We start from the raw sequence: 20959 nt of genomic DNA on the forward strand, positions 1-20959 counted from the left end.
GTGCTGTGCAGTATGGTGACACAGAGTGCAAGTTTGCAGATGACACTTGGAGGAGTGGCTGATATGTTGCATGGCAGAACTTTGGTCAAGAGAGATGTCTAGAAACTCAAAGAATTGGATTAGCAGAAACCTCATGAAGTTCAATGAGAAGCACAAAGTTCTGTTCCTCAGGCAGAATAACCCATAACTGGCACAGGGTGGAAACCAACAGAGCTGTACTCCTGCTGAAAGGAACCTGGAGGTATGGGTGGAATCAAGAACCATAGTTTGCTCTTGTTGCAAATGAGGCAAATTAACTTCCTGCACTACACAGGAGAAGTGTGAGCAGCAAATCAAGGGAAATAATTATCCCCTCAAGCTGGGAGGTGATGAAGCCGCCCTGAAATCCCAGGTACATTTCTGTCCCTCATGTTCATGAGGAATATGGAAAAACCGTACCAGATAGGTAAGGGCCAGGCACACATGACAGATTTATAGAGGCACTGAAGAAGCTGGGCTTGCTCAGGCTGGTGAGTAGCTTAAGGGGCTTCTTAACGGCATCTTAATGCTACTTTAGGACACGTTAAAAAGATGATGGCACCAATAGAACAGTAACAATGGGTACAATTACAGCCTGGGAGATTCAGAGTGAACACTGGGGGAGGTGTTTTTCACCAGGAGAATTGTGCAGCCCTGGAAAAAGCTACCCACAAAGGCTGATCACATTTGCCAGTTATTGTCATGTTTTCAAATTATCATTTCCCTTTAAAATCTGCCTTGAATCCTTCACACTACTGCAAGCAATCTGCATTTTCCATGGACATTCACTTCACTCCTCCTTTCTTCAGTAATCTGTGATGTTTGTCATTCTTCAGCCCCAGGCACTGCCCCAGATCATTAAACAGCCCTCCTCTCAGGCTTGCAGTTTGTACACAAGTGTTGTTTCTACTTAGGGATGAAAATCAGTGCATTCCTCTTCCCAGTAAATTCTAATTTACTATATATTCTTGATCCCCCTTGGCAAAAGAGGGGTGAATAGATCCATATCATGTGCTTGGCCTTCAGAGAGATCTTCTGACATGCAAGTATCTTTGAAGCTGTATGTGGACTGATAGAAAAATGTAAGTTAACCTATACCTTGTAAGAGCAACTAAGATATAGAAACAGCAGAAATCTGCTCTCTAACTATTCAGGGCAGAAGGTTACTGGTAGTAGTAAAGGTTGGGACAGGACTGCTGTATCATGCCTTTCAACAGAAATTAATAACATGGAGACCAGAGTATGGAGAAGTGGGCACATTGTGAAGGTGAATCTGGATCATCAGTGCTATGGTGAACTTGAGAAACAGCAATAATGTAGGAGCCAGTGAAACCGAGCAGACGGAGTCAGTAGTGACCAGAGCATGGCTGGGAGGCAGCAGAGAAAACACGCTCTGCGTACTTTGTGTTGTCCTAGAGCTACAGGCAAAAGCTGCACTGTAATGGGATGTTGTGTTCTCTCTCGTATTGCTCTTCTGCCACCCTGACCCTGATCCTGGAATCAAGCACATCCCCACCCTGCCTGGACTCTCCATGTTCTCACCCTCATCCATAGCAGGTGGGAAGTGGTCTGTCAGTTTAGCACCTTCCTGCTAGACAGCAGGCTGCTCCTGAACCCAACAGGAGCAACTAGCAGGGAGCCTGGCAGCACTAAGTTGCTCAGAGGCTTGCAGGCTGAAGCCTAGCTCAAAAGTCCCAAACAGGAAATCCTTCTGGGATGTGCTTAGGCTCTGATTCCCGGACGTTCACAGCAAGCAAAGGCTTCCTGCATTCAGAATGGAGGTTAAAAATAAAGGAAGGCAGGCACCTGCTAGGAACATCCATGGCTGGGAGCGGGAGAAGGAAGCACAGCTCTCCCTGAGACAGGAGTAAGGGCTTTTGGGTGAGATCCCAAGTTTGTCTCTGCCATTTGGAATGCCCTTGAAAGCCGTGAAATACAAAGGAATTGCAAAAAGATTTCACCTGGGAAATGGGGTTGATCCCTCGGCTTTGCAGCTCTGTCCTCAAAGTCTGGTTAAAGGAAATGCTGCTGAAGGCAACCTGACTTAGATTTGAACCTTACAGTGGAAGAGCTCTGCATCTCCTGCTTGTCAGGATGGACACAAGGCTCCTGTCACATAAAGATCCTGCAACAGGCACGTTTCTGTGTTACAGGGTTTGTTCATGAGCAGCCTGGAGCCCTGAATGCCAGGTCCTCTCCCTGTGCTGCATGTGGTGGGCAGTTAGGGTACAGCAGGTTGACTTTTTGCCTTCTCTTTACCTTGGAAATGTGCTGAAGCTCAGGAGTGTTGAAAGCATCTGAACTGAGCAGTGGTCTTAACATCACACTACGTTATGCTTGAAGGAAGGCTGCTGAGCCATCACCTCCCCTTGCTACCCATCTTTCTCATGGTAGCCTGGTAAGGACTCCCCACAGCCTATTTTCCATGGCTCTTTTTTTGTACAGTCCTAAATGCCCTGAACACTCAATTCTCCACCTGCCTCTTTTTTTTAGAGGAATTCTCTAGCACAGCAAAACCTGTGAAACAGTTGGGCTTAAAATGTTGCTCCTTGCTGCCTCCTTGTCTTGAACTTACATTATGTTATTTACATTACACCATCCATCTTGCAGGCTGGGAGTTCCACTGCTCATCATTTCACCTGTCCCAGGCCTGGACTTGTTCTTAGTTTTGCTAGTTCCTTGCATTCGCAACCAGCAGCTCTCTTGGTAGCTCAGCATGGGACTTCTCAAAAAGCTCATTTGGTATTATTGTAAGTTATAGCAGCAGCTAAAGGTTAAGACTTCAAGTGCAGCAATAAAACAATTCATGCCCAGAAGAGAAAACAATCAAAAGTGAAGACAAGCAGGTAGATACAACAAGGAACATGGAAGGGTAAGGCTACAAGTGGGACAGCAGCTATATTCTTTGCAGGTACTTCCTAAACAGCAGAGCAGAGGCAGATTTTAAACAGTAGGAAAAACCAACCCAGGGCTGTCAGCTGCTTTATTCCCATCCCTCACAGAGGGTTCCACTGAACACAGGAGCCCCTGTCATGCTCAGGAGATGTGCACCTTCCTGTAATGAAGACTTCATAAACCTGCCAGTCCATTGATTCAGTACTAATTTTTCTTTGCTATTATTTAAACCCATTCTTCCTTGTACTATCTTGTACATTCTATCTTGTACTATCCAGCATCATGAACACTGGAAATAGATTGTTCTCCTTGCAACTGCCTTTTACAAATCAAGGTGGTTCTCATATCTTCTCACTTTCCTTCAAGTTAAACTGCCCCAGAGAATTTAATCTTCACATCCTGTATTTTTTCAACCTCCAGCCATCTTTTCTGGACTTTCTCAGATTTGTCTACATTCTCTGAAGGGCCCTAAGACTGGTCACAGTACTGCAGCTGAGGGCCTTATCACAGCAAAGCAGAGCCAGAAATGTTACTTCATGCATCCTGCCAGTCATATTCCTGTTTATACCACCTCATATGATGTTACATTGGTTTTGCAACAACATGCCCATAGCTGATTCATACTCAACCTGTGCGTAACTATAAAGTAAACACTGAGAACTACTGTATAGATGTTTGTTTCTCAGTCTCTATCTGTACATCTTATTATTCCTACCAAGTGGATAATCTTCCTACAAGGAATAATAATAATTTTAATATTTCTATCATCAATGTTTGTTCAGTGTCTTGACTAATAATCTGTAAGGAAGTATGGACTGACCAAAGAGAAACACACAGAACGATAGGGAAATTATATTACTGCAGCTTTAGTGATGCTAAGTTAATGTTCAATATTGATAAAGACTGTAGAAAACTCGAAGCAGTCAGAGTCATAAGGAGTCAACATCGGTAGAACAAGTTTCCACATGGAGAACTTCGGAAAAATTAAAAACACAAGTGATTTCTAAGGGTCTGTAAGAAATAATGATTTTTTTTTCATTGTGTGTAATGTTTCAATCTAGCAAACAAACAGGAGCATTGGCGTAGGATGGCCATTATACAAACTAAAAGTAAAGAGCAACAGTTCAACTGAAGGAGGAATTAATCACTAGAATAACTAAGAAAAAGGCATAAGAGGTTGTCCATCTTTGGCTGAACAGGGTACTGGGCTGAGTTGTCTCTTTACCAAGAGAGGTTGGACCAGATGATCCTTGATGTCCCTGGCAAGACACACGCCGAGCTGGTATCCTGGTGTTCTGTCTTTCTCAAGACATGTGCTCGCTCAGCAGATGTTACAGGGTTTGAAAAGGAGTCTCTCCTTGAGGTTCTCTGAGCTTTGTGATCCCCAAAAGGCACCCAGACCTAGTGGCTGAACTGCCCTGTGTATGCTGCCTGCCCCAGCAGACACCTTCCAGAGAGACAACTAAACTGTGTCAAACCAAAGAATGATTTTTATGATGAGAAGTCGGAAGATGACAATGAAACCATTTAATACATTTTAGTCTGTGAGCCAAGACAAAACTGAAATCAGCATTTCCAGAGCTGGGAGTTGACTGAGCTGAGCCCTATGCTACTGACTGCTCTACTTCCTGTCCTGGCTTCTTCCATCCTCCTCTTCTGGAAGCTCTTCGTCCACGTTTCTGCACCAGGGTGACCTCATTTGGCAGCAGCCTCTGCAAACATAACGCTGGCTGAAGCGCACCATTCTCATAGGTGCCTCTTAGAAAGCTGCTCACCAAGGCCTGGACTTCCCCCCTGCTAGCAAACAAGTCTCCTTCTATTCCCCTGAAAATCAGCTGGGAGGAAGTGAGATGGGGAGGTGGTTTCCGAAATCCTGTGGATTGTGATTACAGACAGTCTCAGGACCCATGGAGTGGGGGTGGGGAGCACAGAAGCTGCATCGGGAATCCAGATTATTTTCATGTGAGGTGAACACATGCTTTTGATCAGCAGAATTCACAAACATACACAAGCCTGATGGCAGAGGGCCTGTTGGAGCTTTTAAAAGGAAGAAAACAATTTGAGGAATATCCCTTCCCAAAGAACATGGGGTTTGCTCTGGAGGAACTTTCTATATATAGTGAGGTGATTATTTCAGAATGGAAAATGTTTTTCAGGAAGGAAAGGCTCTGAGATCAGCAGCGTCGAGTCTCACCCACAGGCTATCTACTCCACTGGACTCTTGTGCCCAGCAGCAGGGAGCTGGGAGGAGTCTGCAGGGGAATGGGACTGTCCAGCAATCCTCCACCTATACCTGAATGCTTACCTCTGGAGCATGGGGTCAGGCTGCCACAGAGGGGCAGGATGTGGGGTAACATCTGATGATTCCTACAAGAAAAACACAAATGCAGAAGGTCTGGCCTTCTTTTTGCCTTAGACAAATGAAGTTTATCGTCCCCAGACGATGGACACTGGGAGGCAACAAGATAGCCTACCAATTCACTCTACTCCTGCACATGCCAGCAAGCAAACTGGCAACAGTGCACTGACCAAACAGCCCGTTCTAAATATGCTGCAGGCATATATAGGATCTGAACTGTGCTAAATATACCTGCCACAAATAGGCACGGGAAGCTGCGGTTCTTAAAGTAGAAAGGGTGACAACAACAACGCACCCTGCTAGCCCACCGACAGGAGGGAGGAGGAACCGGTGTGATACATCTCCATCTAGTGGACATGTATGGGTTACACAATCTTAATCCGTGGGTAGTAGTTACCTGCAGCATTGCTTGTGAGCCCAGACACAGACCAGTTTGTATGCTAAACTTACAGTGTATAGGCTATTAACCTCCCCCCCAGCCATTAACTTTCAGTTTAAGATGCTATAATGTATGTAATTTAACACAGACGTTACCATTAGGTAACATCAACTGCTCTAATCCAATTCACAATCCAAAATACATCCCATGGGTTAAGAATACCACACACTTTAAAAAGTTACAGAGATCTCCAGGTTAAACCCCAGCCATGCAGCTCCTCCACAGAAGAGACAGGCTGGAACTAGCCATCAAGTTGATTCTGCTTTACATAACCCTTGAGGGACATAACTGACCTTGCAGAATGAAGAAAATGAGTTTCATTTATGAGTCAACTTAATGATTCTTAAATATCTAAAAATAAGCCAGGCCACTGTGAGGCTCTGGGAGAAGGAATAAGGGAGAAGTAACCCAGGAGGAATATCATGATCTTATACAAACAAGAAGACAGGGGATCAGGAGAACCAATGCCCACCTGGAGTTAAATCTGGCAAGAACTGTGAAGTGCAACAAGAGAGGCTTCTGCAGGTGTATCAGCAGCAACAGGAAGACTAAGGAAAACATGGGTCCACTGCTACTAGCACCCTGGTGACAAAGAACACAGAGAAGCAGCCTTCCCTGTTGTGTAAGATCACCACATTTGTCAGGCACAATTTGCACTTAGTGACACTGTGTTGGCTGTCACTCATCACCTCCATATCGTCCATGTGCTTTAGCATAGTCTCCAGGAGGATCTGGTCCATGACCTTGCTGGACACTGAGGTGTGTCTGACCAGCCTGCAGTTACCCAGGTCTTCATTTTTCCCCTTTTAAGAATGGGAGTTATGTTTCCCTTTTCCCAGTCAGCGGGAACTTCTCAAATATGATGGACAGTGGCTTAGGACCTTCACCCACCAGTTCCTTCAGGACCCACGGATGCACCTCACCAGGTCCCATAGATTTGTGTACTTTCAAGTTCCTTAGATGACCTCAAACCTGATTTTCTCCTAAAGTGGCAGTTCTTCATTCTCCTAGTCCCTGCCTTTGCTTTCTGCTACTATTGTATATTATCTGTCATGATAGACATGCCTCTTTTTTTCCATGTTTCTTTACTGCATTCCTCACCTAAGGCACATCAGAGAGGTTTTACAATGCTGCCTAATGAATTTCTGAAAGGTGTTTAATTTGTAAGGAAGGCAGTTATGTGTGTATATATATATATAACTGTGTATGTATATATATACACATATATAACTGTTAATTTCCAGTTTTGTAAACTGGAAATTGCACCTTGTCTGCTTCATGACCCAAAGGCAATTTAATGGCTACCAAAGACTTTTGTCATCAGTCATAGGCAGGATCCTTCCCTGTTCATGTTCATCAAGAGAATATCTTAGAGAAGAGGATCATAAACTTTGAAAATTTAAATTTAAAAATCACACTAGGGCTTGTGGAAAAAATAAAAAAGGAGAAGCTGATACTCTGCCTTTAACATCTGTGCCTCCATGCAACAGCTGTGACTTGTACAGTCTGCAGTTACAGAAAGTATCATGCAATTTAAATGGAAAGAGAAAAAAACATACCATGCAGGTGCTACTAAAGGTGTCCTAAGAAGTGCTTAACCCAGCTGGTTACTGGAGGTGTTTGAGGTCAGGTCAGGTCAGATGGGGTTTTGAGCAATCTGATCTAGTGAAAGATGTCCCTGCCCATGGCAAGGAAGGTTGGACTAGCCTTCCAGTATCTTAAGGGGGCATATAGGGATGCTGGGGATGGACTCCTCATTAGGGACTGTAGTGATAGGACAAGGGGTAATGGGTTAAAACTTAAACAGGGGAAGTTCAGATTGGATATAAGGAGGAAATTCTTTCCTGTTAGGGTGGTGAGTCACTGGAATAGGTTGCCCAAGGAGGTTGTGAATGCTCCATCCCTGGTGGTGTTCAAGGCCAGGTTGGACGAGGCCTTGGGTGATATGGTTTAGAGTGAGGTGTCCCTGCCCATGGCAGGGGGGTTGGAACTTGATGATCTTAAGGTCCTTTCCAACCCTAACCATTCTATGATTCTATGATTTTTAAAGGTCCTCTCTAAGCCAAACCATTCTATGATTCTATGATTTTATGACTGTGATTATTCTTCCTGATGCCAGTGTACTAGATGACTGTCTCCTTACTGTTGGGTGGGAATGACAGTGTTTTGTGCTGTGGAAAGACAGTAGAATCACAGAATTCTAGAATAGGTGAAGATGAAAGGAATACCTGAAGGACTTCTAGTCCAGTTCCTCTGCTCAAGCCAGTGTCAACTACAGCAGGTTGCTCAGGACTGTGTCCATTTTTGTTCCAAATATCAATAAGGCAGGAGACTACACAACATCCCTGCGCAACCTGATCTAGTGTTTTACCTCCCTTACAGGAGAAAATCTTTTTGTATGTTTAAATGGAATCTTGCGTTTCAATTTGACAGTGTCAATGAGTTGGGATACCTTAAGGAACAGTAGGAAATGGTTTATGTCCATATAACTGTTCTCCACAATAAATGAAGGAAAAACAGGACACAGAAAAGTGAAGAAAATAATGCTGAAAAAATGAGGAAGTTCATTACAGTCCTTGGTTTTGCTCAGATTTATTTCACAATCAGGGATTGGGTACCTCCAAACCAGAGTATATATGGTCATAAGAAGGACTGAATCACAGATTAGTTGAAGTTGTAAGGGACATTTACAACTAATCCACCTCCCCTGCCCAAAGCAGGGACAGCTAGACCCTTCCTAAAGTTCAAGCAAACAACAACCACTGCTCTCCCCTTGTACGTCCAGTCATCTCATGGTAGAAGGACATCAGGTCAGTTAAGCATGATTTTATCTTCAGAAATCTTTGCTGGCTGCTCCTGCTCACCTTCTTGCTTCCTTGGAAATAGTTTACAGGGAGATTTGCTCAATCAGCTTCCCAGAGACTGAGGTGAGGCTGATCAGCCTGTAGCTCCCTGGATCTTCTTTGCCTTTCCTGAAGATAGGAGTGATAATTGCTTTCTTCCAGTTCTCAGGAACACCCCAGTCACCAAGACTTGTCAAAGATAATGGAGAGTGGCCTCATAGTGCTGGCATCCAGCTCCCTCATCACTCGTGGGTGCATTCATTCAGGTCAGATTCAGTCATTTCTTCCCTCTCCATGCATTCAAAGCTATCTTGAGCTTCAGTTTACATTGAAGTGTAAAGTGAAGTTCACTACTCTTTTTTTTTTGTCTGGGCAGTCCCATAATCATGGAAATCTTTGCATTTGGCTCTGTTAAGAGCAACCTTGTTTGAGAGGGTCCAGTTTACTAGTTCATTGTTTCTTACTTTTTCAGTGTATCATCTACAACTTTATCAGCAATTACTTACTTTTAAATCACCAAAAACACTGAAGCAACACTGACCCTCAAATATTCCTTCTGACAAATTTTCTCGCTGAGACATCTTAATATATTTAACGTAAGTTTAGATAGATGCATCATGTTTTAATTGGAATACGAAGAAGTATTGAACTGTGGCTGCCCATCATCGTGACAGTGAGCATACAGAGATTGGTAATGGGAATCATATTCGTATTGAGATTCAACTGTATGTTGCTGTATTATGCTTAAGTTGTGATATCAGTATATGCTGTATCACTCTGCTAAACAAATCCCTGTGTAATGTCAGATACCTTCAAGTAAGTAAATCTGTTGGCAAACAGTTTTAAACCCTCCTTTAACAGTGTGGCATATCTAAAAGAACTTGGTCAGAGTACTGGACCCTGACAACCGACCAAGCAAAATAGACATGGTTTTCCTGAACTGACGGCCCCAGTATGAAGTAGGGGATACAGACAATCTGGATTGATCTAAAACCCTAAAGATAAGCAGCATTTGAATTTTCACCCTGCAACAATGTCAACTGGCAGTGCTGCGTTGCACTGCTACTTGTGCGTGAAGAGCTCTCAGAAATCACAGACAATCTGTCTGTTGCTACTTGGGACCCGTAGTAGACTCATAATATTGTTGCTACTCGGGACTTGTAATAGATCATCCCACAGAGATCCCATTATCCAAAATATCTACATGATGAGTAGACACATGAAATCAGACTGCAGATCTTAGAATTGCAAGACAGAATTCAACAAAATTCAAGGATTGGAGGTTTTCAAGGATAAGAATATTTAGTGTTACAACAACATGGACTGCAAAAAAAAATCCCCAAAGCTTTAACTGTGGGACTGTGTCTGCTTTCAGCATAAGTCAAATCTGTATCCTGCAAATAGAAAAGGAGGGAGCTGGGAAGGGGAAATAGAGAATTTCTAAGTGACATAATTACCAAGTTATGTAAAAGTGAAGCCAAGGAAAAAGAATGAATAAACCCCTGACAGCACAAAAGCATAAAAATGGCATGCTTTTGGCTTTGAAGTAAATTAAGAACAAAAGAAATTCAGCATAGAGCAGTTATGTGAATTTATGTTATATGAAGATAGTAAAACTTGGGTTGGGCTTGGAGGGATCTTGCAGCTCCTCCAGTTCCAACCCCTGCCACGGGCACAGACCCCTTCCACTGGAGCAGCTTGCTCCAAGCCTCTGTGTCCAACCTGGCCTTGAGCACTGCCAGGGATGGGGCAGCCACAGCTTCTCTGGGCACCCTGTGCCAGCGCCTCAGCACCCTCACAGGGAAGAGCTTCTGCCTATTAACTGAAAAATTCTGCAGACTCTGGCCCTCCTCTGGCCTCCCTCCAGCAGCTCCGTGTCCCTCTTGTGCTGCTGCCCCAGAGCTGGATCAGGGCTGCAGGTGTGGCCTCCTCAGAAAACAGCAGAGGGAGAGAATCCCCTTCCTGAGCTGCTGCTCATGCTCTGGGGGTGCAGCCCAGCACACAGGGAGGGGGGGTCTGGGCTCAAGTGCACCCTGAAGCCAGGTCATGAGGAGCTCCTCATCATCCAACACCCCAAGTTCTTCTCCCTGGGGCTGCTCCAGCCCCTCTCCCACAGCCTGTGTTGGTGCTTGGGATTGCCCCAACCCAGAGGCAAGACCTTGCAATTGGCCTTATTGAACAACTTGAGCTTCACACGGTCCCACCTCTCCAGCTTGCCAAGATCCCTCTGGATCCCATCCTTTCCCTGCAGTGTGTCAACTGTACCACACAGCTCGGGGTTGTCAGCAAACTTGCTCAGGGTGCTCAATCCTACTGGCCATGCCACTGACAAAGATGTTAAACTCACGTTAGACCAAAGATCCATCTAGCCCAGTGTTCTCTCCTCAACAGCACAGACCTAGAAAAACATGAAAACAGAAGAAGCATATCATGACATTTCCACAGAACACCACTAGCAGCTTTGTACACAGACCAGTATTCGCTGTTTGCTTTTATGAGAACGTGAAATACAGTTTCATGCTAGCTTAATTTTTGAAACAGGCAAATTACTGAGGACCTGGGCATAAATTTCCTCACATTAAAAAGTGTTCTTTCATTTTTGTCATAAGTTTAAGAAATGGTCACTACATGTATACAGAGGATGTGAAATGCATTCCACATAAATGTGGACATCAGTCAAAAAGGTAAAACATCCACTGTGTCTGTTCTTGATCTGGAGACTCTGAGCTCGTCCTGCACAGAAGGAGGGCAAGCTTTAATTCTGTGGGTATATCCTGATCATCACTGAGAGATGATCAGCTATACCCTGCTGCTGCTGCAGGGACTGTAGTTGTTTCTTTGCAGCAGTTCACAGAACCATTTGCTAGAGACAGAAAAATGCTCCCTGGCCAGTGAATGATGCCCACTCGTAATGCAGGGTTTCCAGTTCAAATGCTTTCGAGCTACACCATAGAATTCTGTAGCAAGTCACCTTCTACTTCTCCAGAGTCCCTCCCATTGCAAGAGAACCTTTTATAACACTCCTTGTTTCTGTCTTTACTGTTGTGACATAGAATCATAGAATTGTTAGGGTTGGAAAGGACCTTAAAATCATCAAGTTCCAATCCCCCTGCCATGGGCAGGGACACTTCGCTCTAAACCATCTCACCCAAGGCCTCGTCCAACCTGGTCTTGAACACTGCCAGGGGTGGAGCATTCACAACTTCCCTGGGCAACCCATTCCAGTGCCTCACCACCCTAACAGTAAAGAACTTCTTCCTTATATCCAGTCTAAACTTCCTGTGTTTAAGTTTTAACCCATTACCCCTTGTCCCATCGCTACAGACACTAATGATGAGTCCCTCCCCAGCATCCCTATAGGCCCTGTTCAGATACTGGAAGGCTGCTCTGAGGTCTCCACGCAGCCTTTTCTTCTCCAGGCTCAACAGCCCCAACCTTCTCAGCCTGTCTTCATATGGGAGCTGCTCCAGCCCCTGAGCATCCTTGTGGCCTCCTATGGACTTGTTCCAACAGTTCCATGTCCTTTTTATGTTGAGGACACCAGAACTGCACACAATGCTCCAAGTGAGGTCTCACGAGAGCAGAGTAGAGGGACAGGATCACCTCCTTCGACCTGCCGGTCACGCTTCTTTTGATGCAGCCCAGGATACGGTTGCTTTCTGGGCTGCAAGTGCACACTGAAGCCGGCTCATGTTCAGTTTCTCATCAACCAGCACCCCCAAGTCCTTCTCCTTGGGCTGCTCTGAATCTCTTCTCTGCCCAACCTGTAGCTGTGCCTGGGATTGCTCCGACCCAGGTGTAGGACCTTGCACTTGGCATGGTCAAACTTCATGAGGTTGGCATCAGCCCACCTCACAAGCGTGTCAAGGTCCCTCTGGATGGCATTCCTTCCCTCCAGCGTATCAACCAAGCCACACAGCTTGGTGTCATCGGCAAACTTGCTGAGGGCGCACTCAATCCCACTGTCCATGTCAGCGACGAAGATGTTAAACAATGTAAAATGTGTGGTAATGGCTCAAAACTGCTTCAGATGGAGGTTTAGACTGGACATTAGGAAGCATTTTTTCACAGAAAGGGTGGTCAGACACTGGCACAGGCTTACTAGAGGTGGTTGATGCCAGTCAGTGTTGAAGAGGCATCTTCAGTACCTCTTCATTAAGGACAATACCCTTAATGCCTTAACGCCTTAACTTTTGGTCAGCCCTGAAGTAGTCAGGCAGTTGGACTAGAGCAAAGGTCCCTTCCAAGTGGAACTATTCTACTATAAAGTAGTATCTTCCGGTTTCATTACTGGCAAAGATGACTCTTCCCAACACTTTCCCAGTTCTATCCAGTCCAGTGTCCAGATCTGTGCTTAGAGAGGGAACATACCCAACATCACCCACCTAAGACACACTTGAGATGTGCAGTGGCATTAGCATCCTCTGCCACAGCCACATGACAGAATAAACAACATTCTGAGAAACATTATCCCTAACCTACTTTACCCACAACTACAGGTCTTCTACTTTGTGGTTACTACTGATTCATTACTTCTTCAACAAAAAAGTACATAAGAAGTACATGGAGCTGTGGGAGCAAGTCCAGAGGAGGCCATGGGGATGATCAGGGCCTGGAGCACCTCCCATATGGAGCCAGGTTGAAAACATTGGGGCTGTTGAGCCTGGAGAAAAGAAGCTGCATGGAGACCTCAGAGCAGCTTCCAGTGTCTGAAAGGGGCCTACAAGAATGCTGGAGAGGGTCTGTTCATTGGGGACTGTAGTGATAGGACAAGAGGTGATGGGTTCAAACTGAAACAGGGAAAGTTCAGGTTAGATATAAGGAAGAAATTCTTCCCTGTGAGGTGCTGGCACAGGGTGCCCAGAGAAGCTGTGGCTGCCCCATCCCTGTCAGTGTTCAAGCCCAGGCTGGACAGAGCTTTGGGCGACATGGTCTAATGTGGGGTGTCCCTGCCTGTGGGACTGGATGATCTTAAGGTCCTTTCCAACCCAAACCGTTTTATGATTCTATTAAAATATAAGGTTTAAGTGTCATTTACAGAAAATTAGCACATCTTGCAGCACTTGCTGTGTGTCTGAGTGCCTTTGTGCATCACAGGTTTTATGACTCATATTGTATCCTGTAGCCTTGGAGGCTGAAGTCCAGAACCCAATGTGATACAGACTCACTATCTGTTTTAAAAATACCATGTTCCCTTCTATAGCAAATGATGAGTCATAAAAATTCTTTGAAATGCTTCACTTGAGATTCTCAGAACATGTCACCTGAGATTGCAATAACAGGTAAAGTAGGTAAAAAATTGCTGCATTTGTGATGGGGAGAAGAAAGAGAAGAATGAAAGCAAGGCAGAGAAATAAGAGATTATTTCTTGTTCCTCTCCTGTGGGAGGAAGCAGAGAGCTCTTACAAAGAAAGAGCTGAAAGCAGGAGAAGGAAAGGGTTTGAGGAATGAGCTAAACCAGGCTAAAGAAACCTGAAATTGAGGACAAGGGAGTAAACAAAACTTTTAACCTTCCCATTTTAAACTAGGAAGATGGCAAAATGGGAGTGGGAGGAAAGGCAGTGAAGTGGCAGGATTCAGACTTTACAGTAGTTTATTAATACCAGTCCTTTAGGTGAGAGACCCCAGGAGTATGTAAGGGCTGAAGACTTTCAGGGTTGAGCTTGTAATGGAAGAGAAGCAGAAAACAAATAAGGGTAGAGGACAACAGAGCATGAAGAGAGTTAGCTGGTGGAGACTGGTGACAGAAACACTGAAAAGCTGAACACAGCACTGCTCTGTAGAGGGAAAGAGGGAAGGAGGCAGGGTAGGGGAAGAGGCAGCAATGGAAAAACAGCAGTGCAGCATTTCCCACAGTCTGACCCAATTCAAGCAGCATGATCCATCAGGAGTTGAGACTTTGAGAAATGTGAAATAAAGGCATCAAAGTCTCTGGAGGACTCAGGACACAGACAGGGAGGCAACAAGGATGCCAGGGACAGATGCATTTTTTTACAGAGGGTATTTCAGAAACAGCAGAAAGCAAGGTGATGTTAAAATCAGCAACATGACCTGCTGGGCAAACAGAAAAAGATGGAAAGAAATATTAAACAAACTAAGGGGGAGGGAAAGAAGTAGCAGCTTTTGCAATAGGGATGCAGAATTTAGATTCATACTTACAATGGTAAAGCAAAAACAAGCAGAAAAAGGATCTAGCAAAGTTAATGTGAACTACTAACAGTTAAGGGGAGAACTAGCATCAGCAAGACAGGAGGAATAAAAAAGATGGGAATGGCACATAAACAACCATCCCTCAAAGCATTTGAGGGATGAAGAGCAGATAGGAAGCTGAGCAGATAGTTTTCATAGCAGGACCCCAAATTGCTGGACTGTACCATGCTGCCCTGTAGAAAAGAGCAAGGCAAGGCATAAAAACAAAGAGAAGAACATCTTCCATGTTTGCAACATTCCCTGCTAGGGTATCAACAGCAGTGGCCCAACCTCTACCTTAGTCCTCTGGACAGGTAAGAAGGACAAGCCCAGAGTGCTATTCTCCACAGCACAATGTCACCTCAAGCAGAGTTGAGAGACGGAACAAAAGAAAGAAAAGCCTGTTGTGCTTCTGTTTCTCAGCAGTGCTTGCTTTATTCTATTGCTCCAAGTCTGGCAGAGGGAGTCCAGTCCTTGTGGGAAGAGCTCCATTATGGATCTTACTATGATCTGGCCTCATCCTCCAAGGACCCTTTTCCCATGGGGTGAGAACATGCTCCATTCCTGCAGCTCTTCTCACTGCAATAGACTGGGCTGGGACTGCACTGTTCATCAGCTCCTGCAACTACAGCCAGCCTGGCTGCTCTGCACTGATGAGAGATAATCAAAACCTTTCTTGGTACTGCTTTCTCCACTCAGAATAGAAAGTGCCTCCCTCTCCATTCCCATCCCAGAACAAAGTTTCTGGTAAGTACAGATGATACCACAAGAAAGCAGGGGCCAGCATAATTTATATTGTTTCCTTGCTTGCCATCTATGTGTGAGGCCCCAAAGTGATGACATTGTGGCTCAGATGCTATAAACAAGGCCAAATTCACGGACCAGAGACTCCCTGGAGTCTAGCTAAATGTCTGTGTTAGGTTATGTGTTCCTGGGAGCAGAGATAATAGCAGGATAAAGCTGAGAGAATGGGAAGTTGCAAAACTGGGGGTAGGGACACTGGAGAGAGACTTTTTCTTTGCTAGTCCTGTTCATCTGAGCCTCCTAGAAGAAAATGCGATTCTGGTTTTAGTATCATATGGATGAGAAATTCTGATCTGGGGAAAGCAGCACTATATCTGCTGGCAAACATGGCAATATAATACTCGTGATCCCTGAAACATCAGGAAATTGGTAAGAAATAATGTCACCTGCCAGAGGAACACAGAAGGTATCACATACCTTGGACCCTGGCAAAATTTACTCACAGTCCAAATACAGATTTGACTTCATTTTCTAGAAGTCCTTTTGTAGTTCCATCCTGGTTAATTTTATGACCATTTTTAAACTAAAGAGATTCAAACCAGAACTTCTTTTGATTTGTAAACCAAGTGGATTTGAAAAGCTGATCCCAGAAAACTAACATTATGCCAGTAATTATTATACTAATGAAATATATGTATGTAATACCAATCCTTCGCAGTTGAACTAGATGATTATTGTAGGTAATTTCCAACTGAACTATTCATGCAATTCCATTCCATTCCACTCCATTCCATTCTATGATGCTGTCCTTTTTATATACTCTTCAAAAAAACTTTTGGTCTAGCTATTTGGTCTAGGATCGGTGTTGGGACCAGTCTTGCTCAACATCTTTGTCGGTGGCATGGACAGTGGGATTGAGTGCACCCTCAGCAAGTTTGCCAATGACACCAAGCTGTGTGGTTCAGTTGATATGCTGGAGGGAAGGAATGCCATCCAGAGGGACCTTGACACGCTTGTGAGGTGGGCTGATGCCAACCTTGTGAAGTTTGACCGTGCCAAGTGCAAGGTCCCACACCTGGGTCAGAGCAATCCCAGGCACAGCTACAGGCTGGGCAGAGAAGAGATTCAGAGGAGCCCTGAGGAGAAGTACTTGGGGGTGCTGGTCGATGAGAAAATGAACATGAGCCGGCTTCAGCGTGCGCTTGAGCCCAGAAAGCAACCGTATCCTGAGCTGCATCCAAAGGAGCGTGACCAGCAGGTCGAAGGAGGTGATCCTGTCCCTCTACTCTGCTCTCGTGTGACCTCACTTTTAGCATTGTGTGCAGTTCTGGTGTCCTCAACATAAAAAGGACATGGAACTGTTGGAACAGGTCCAGAGGAGGGCCACGAGAATGATCAGGGAACTGGAGCACCTCCTGTATGGAGATAGGCTGAGAAAGTTGGGGCTGTTGAGCCTGGAGAAGAGAAGGCTGCGTGGAGACCTCAGAGCAGCCTTCCAGTGTCTGAAAGGGGCCTATAAGGATGCTGGGGAGGGACTCTTCATTAGTGTTTGTAGTGATAGGACAAGGGGTAATGGGTTAAAACTTAAACACAGGAAGTTTAGACTGGATATAAGGAAGAAGTTCTTTACTGTTAGGGTGGTGAGGCACTGGAATGGGTTGCCCAGGGAAGTTGTGAATGCTCCATCCCTGGCAGTGTTCAAGGCCAGGTTGGACAGAGCCTTGGGTGGCATGTTTTAGTGTGAGGTGTCCCTGCCCATGGCAGGGGGATTGGAACTTGATGATCTTAAGGTCCTTTCCAACCCTAACTATTCTATGATTGTATGATTCTATTTCATCAAACTGAGAACTCATACTCTGTTGGTCATCTAATGTAATTGATAAATCTTTCCTACTTTATAGGACCCAGCCACCAATTTGTAACCACAAACTGCTCTGTGGGTCTCTCCTAGAAACAACGCTGCTGGCTGACAGTGACCCATTGTGAAATACAGCAGTGGTGTTTAAACCAAAAGCTTTATCAGAATCACTGCTCAGTGTTTAATCAGCTCTTCATGTGCTATGGACAAATGCCTTACAGAAATCCCTTATCTATCTCTGATGAGCCAAAATTCCTTGTTTTTTTCCCTCATGCTTCCCCCTCCACCTGCCTCCCCCCCCCCCACCTCCCACCTTGGAGGTATGAAATTTTGTTTTCTGCCTATTTTACAGACAGGGAATTGATACAGAGATTTGAGGAGGAAACAATATGAGAGACAGATTTTTTAAGGCTTTTAAGTCACCAATAAACTCTGAAACAGACAGTGTATAATGTTTGCATGTGGGGAGAAAAACAAGGCAGGGTCTTTTTTCTAAAATAAAAAAGGAGCTTTGATATGCTTCAGCCTGCTGATTCAAGCAGCACTACCATACATCAGGCCTTTAAACACAGGCAGAAATGTCCTTCAATGGAATTTAAAGGCTCCTACATTGCTCATACCTCCTTGAAAAAAATCCACACTGGACAATAACTCAAACTGGAGTTTGACCTGTTCAGAGAGAAAAAGCAAATTGAGATGGTATGGTAAGGTCTTTGAATAGCATGAACACGTGTACTACAGCCTCAGGTGCTGTATCAGTCTCTCAGAAGCATCATGGGTGCTTTACCCCAGTCATGTTCATTCACAAGACGTAGAGGATCGCTGAATGTAAACACACCAACACATTTGGGAATGTGCTACTGAGAATGGAGAAAGCAGCAGGCAGCGGAGGAACTCTGTGGTGGGAAAGGAGACAGAGAGCCTCCCACCATGCAGACAGAAGCAGAGAGGTCAGTATCACTTGGGAAGTGTAGGAGCATCCCTCCTGCAAGGAGGAGACTTCAAGACATTTTTCAGAAAGCTGGCAGTTTTTCAGAGAGTGCTGATCATAAGTGCCTGAGGTAAGTCTCTTGCCCTTCGACATGGAATGGATAACATCATTTAATGAAGTTCTGAATTATTAACGAGATTTTAAAAGACCACAATATTACTTGGGAATAAAACAGGGAAGCAGACCTCCTAGGATATCAACATATCTAGTTTTTGTTGGTATTCCAAACAGACATCATTATCTTGCTTAGAAATGTATCTTGGGTGTATAGTTAATGGCAATCCTCACTCCCTCTTATGCTGTGCACTCAGCCCTTCCACTAATTTGCCCAGGACTGACACTGTCTTAAGTGTTCAACAATTTCACAAGCCATGCCATTCTCATCCTATAAATGTCAGTGCACTGGTACATTCCCCAAGATCCTTCAGTCCAAGATCTCTGCAAAACAAAACCAAAAGAACAAAACCCCACCTGAACATTTTGTGTTCTCACATCTCCTCAGCTGGTTCTTTTCACTTTCCTTGTTGATTCACAAATCTAAGTCTATTATAATGTCAGTACAAATGTTATCCTCCCTCCAAGCCAGGATTTCAGCCATGCCCTAACCTCAGCTCCCCCTTCTCTACTCTACAGTCTCTACAAGGAAATAAAACAAACCACTTTTGTCTTTTTAAAGTCCCCCCAGCTGTTTCCTGCACTTCCTAACTTCTGTGACAGGACACAGGATTGTTTCTTCTCGCCACTTCCAGAGTTACTGCTGTTTGTATGCAAAGATATTTTCTAAACTTCCTTTCCATCATTCTTTTTGAAGGACAAGAGATTCCACTGGATACCAAAGAATGAGAAAATCACAATATCTTCCTTGACAGTGATGGATTTTTCAGGGAGATATTTACATTCTTAACCATGACCTGGAAATTGATTTTTCTGATTGTGTTCAGATTGTTCAAAGTCAGGTTGATCTACTGGAAGGTGTCCCTGCCAGTGGCAGGAGGGGTGAACTAGATGATCTCTAAGGGTCTCCTCTAACTTAAACAGTTCTATCATTCTGTGATTGTATCTTGTGTTGCTAATCACAGTCTCTTTGATGACACAGATGTATTTTGTGAAGTATTTGGGTTGTACACTCAAGAATTCCATATGCATATAAAATTTACAAGTTACATTGCTTATTTCTGTGTTTTGCTGCACTGGCCTCAGCCTGACAAGGCCCTGCCCTGTCACTGAAGCCTTTCTGTGGTATTATATTACAATGATTGAAATCTGACTCATACCACACGTTCTCCTGGATCCAATTCTTACCAAATTGTCCTAGATTAGCAGATGAATCCAGCCCCCGACTCTCACAGTGACTGAGAGCAACAGAACAGCATCAATAATGTTAGAACCAAATATTTTGGATAGCAGTATTTTTAAGGTGGAGTCCTAGTACTTAGCACAACACAGATCTGTAACCTTTTCATCATTCCTAGAACTGTTCCCAGCTGCAAGGAGATACAGAGACTGTGCTGCAACTGATAGCCTTCAGCATGCATCCAAGTGGTTAAGAAAGCAGAACAGCGCTTCGTTATAGGAAGAAGCACAGAGTTTGTGTTGCTGAGTCAGCCGATAGAAAGACCCAAACTTCTCTGGCCCACCTAAATTGAAACTGCCATCTGGATACTATGGATACAGAATACCTCCCTGTGAGAGCAGTACCTCCCATTTAATGTGATTTTGTTCAGTGATGCTGACGTCCCACCTTCCGTGCTGGGCAGCTTTGCTCTGCTGCGCTCTCTGGAGAACTCCCTGTTACTCATTTGGGGTTCTCTGACGTCAGCTCTGGGGTCAGGCAGGCAGGGCCGTGCCTGTCCCTTGCCCACTCCCAAACACAAAGGCCTATAGATAGCTGCTGCAGCAAATGCTTCTCATTATGGGCTCCCCTCTCCTCAGAGTGCCCGTCCAGTTGAGGGTGGGAGTAGGATGGGGCCCCCAGATGCCTGTGCTGCTCTGCTATGAGTTTTCTATTATTTGGGGTGAGTTGTGCATTCCTCACAAGCTTTGGATGTCATGCAGAGCCCCAGGGGAATCCTCAGAGAACTGGGAGGAGAAACTAGGCAGGGGAAGGTTGCCCATGCACATTAGGCAAGAGGCATCTCCACCTCCATGTGAAGATGTCCAAACCAGAGGGAAGTGCCAGGTCTATGACAGCCATTGCCCCATGCACAGCATCCATCCCCTCTTAAAAGCTTTCTCCTTCCCACTAGCAGAACTTGGTTAGCTAGCCTTAGTCTGGCAAAACACAGCCCAAGAGGTGACAAATTTGTTTGGCTTGGAGTCAGTGCCTGAAAGGTAAGAAACAATTTCAGGTTAACTGTGGATCAAGAATAAATGGATAGAAAATGGCCATTTACACATGTGGCAAGAAATTTGGAGGTTTTCATCTAATTACAGCAATCAGGCTCCAGAACACACTTCCGAACTAAGGACATAGAAACAAAAATACCACCTGCACAGCACCTTCTCCTGCTTTGCCAAGGGAATCTGATACAGAGGCTCCCTTCCTGGAGGACACATGTCGTGCCTTGAACTAAGGACAGGAAATGAACCTCCCAGAAGCACCCTCCTGTTTGGGTCTGTGTTC

Source organism: Neopsephotus bourkii, unplaced genomic scaffold (assembly GCF_033783945.1).
Source record: "Neopsephotus bourkii isolate Nb327-2 ecotype Australia unplaced genomic scaffold, CSIRO-AGI_Nbou_v1 NB_124, whole genome shotgun sequence".
Taxonomy (NCBI): domain Eukaryota; kingdom Metazoa; phylum Chordata; class Aves; order Psittaciformes; family Psittacidae; genus Neopsephotus; species Neopsephotus bourkii.